Source organism: Saccopteryx leptura, chromosome 2 (genome assembly GCF_036850995.1).
Source record: "Saccopteryx leptura isolate mSacLep1 chromosome 2, mSacLep1_pri_phased_curated, whole genome shotgun sequence".
NCBI classification, from domain to species: domain Eukaryota; kingdom Metazoa; phylum Chordata; class Mammalia; order Chiroptera; family Emballonuridae; genus Saccopteryx; species Saccopteryx leptura.
The window spans coordinates 102,699,033-102,700,371 of record NC_089504.1 but is presented as its reverse complement, the minus strand read 5'-3'; the positions used below and the strand labels follow the sequence as shown (position 1 = coordinate 102,700,371).

The 1,339-nt window shown below is 40.3% G+C and overlaps 1 non-coding gene across 1 annotated transcript; it reads left to right on the top strand.

Moving 5' to 3' along the window:
• Nucleotides 1-862: 862 nt before the first annotated feature.
• Nucleotides 863-1,031, top strand: LOC136396232 (U1 spliceosomal RNA). Its single transcript, XR_010749626.1, has one exon. It is a non-coding gene; the product is annotated as a U1 spliceosomal RNA (small nuclear RNA).
• Nucleotides 1,032-1,339: the final 308 nt, after the last annotated feature.

The following is a 1,339-nucleotide window of genomic DNA, read 5'->3' as shown; positions in this document are numbered from 1 at the left end:
GTGGTCCTATAGAACTAGTTCTGGGGTATATCACTGCCACTCCCTGTAGACCAGGGGAGGGAGACAGAATCTGGGAGGCTGGGGGTGGGGTGTACTTTGTATTTTTGTGTCTTTGTCCCAAGTGCAGGCTAGCAGATGGCAGGAACAATGGCAGTGATGCCTCGCTCTGCAGCCTCTTAGGTTCAGTGTCTCTCCAGGTGCCCCCCAATTTCTCTGCTTATCCCAGCTACAAAAGGTGCAATTATTCCAGGTTTCTCCCCTCTCCAAAACCCTACTAGGTGAAAACTCAGATGTCCCAGGCCTCTCTCCTCTCTGGATCCCCGCCAAGTGCTTCTTATCCTCTACCCTCCAATTTTACCTTTCCTACCTTTAGTTGATTGGATGCAGTATCTTTCAGGCATGCATGGAGCCACTGCAGTTCCTTAGCAGAGTTATAGCTGTTCAATTTGTTGAAATTTTAAGGGGAGAGATCAAGGATCTCTCTCACACCACCATTACTCTGATTATATTAAAGTATTTTATAAGTGATCACAAAGGGTCAACTCATACAAAAAATTAAACAAAACCAGGAAATAAATTTATTGGAAACTATTATCTTAATTAATTGAAGTGACTGATTTGACAATTGAAGACAGCTAAAATAATGTCTCCATTTCTGCAATTTTAGTTCTTTGTCTTATTTTTTAAGAAAATAATAAAGACAAAAAGCTTAATTTGTATAACTAAGAATATTATTTAAGTTGTGTGGTAGATAGAAATCTAAGATGACACCCAAAATTCCCAGTCTGGTGCACACATATATTCTCCCAGTCACTCACACAAAACCTAATACATATAGGTATCATTTTAAAGTGACTTTAAAATACTTACTTGGCAGAGGAGATACCATGATCACGAAGGTGGTTTTCCCAGGGCGAGGCTTATCCATTGCACTCCGGATGGGATATGCTGACTCCTGCAATTTCCCCAAATGTGTGAAACTCGACTGCATAATTTGTGGTAGTGGGTGACTGCGTTCACGCTCTCCCCTGGCTTAAAAAAAAAGTAAGAAAAAAATAAACAAAAAATAAAGTGACTTTAAAGATATAATTAAGGTCCCAAATAAATCAATCATAAAATACGGAGATTATCTAATGGGTCTGACCAAATTAGCTACAGTCAGAGACAGGAAGTGAAAAACTCAAACTGAGAGGAATTCTATTCCTGCAGATTTTCTTATTTTCTTTAAATGGTAGGGGTCATATGACAAGGAATATGGGTGGCAACCTGAAGCGAAGACTGGCCCCTGATGACAGCCTGCATGGAAACAAGAGTCTTAGTCCTACCACCACGAGGAACA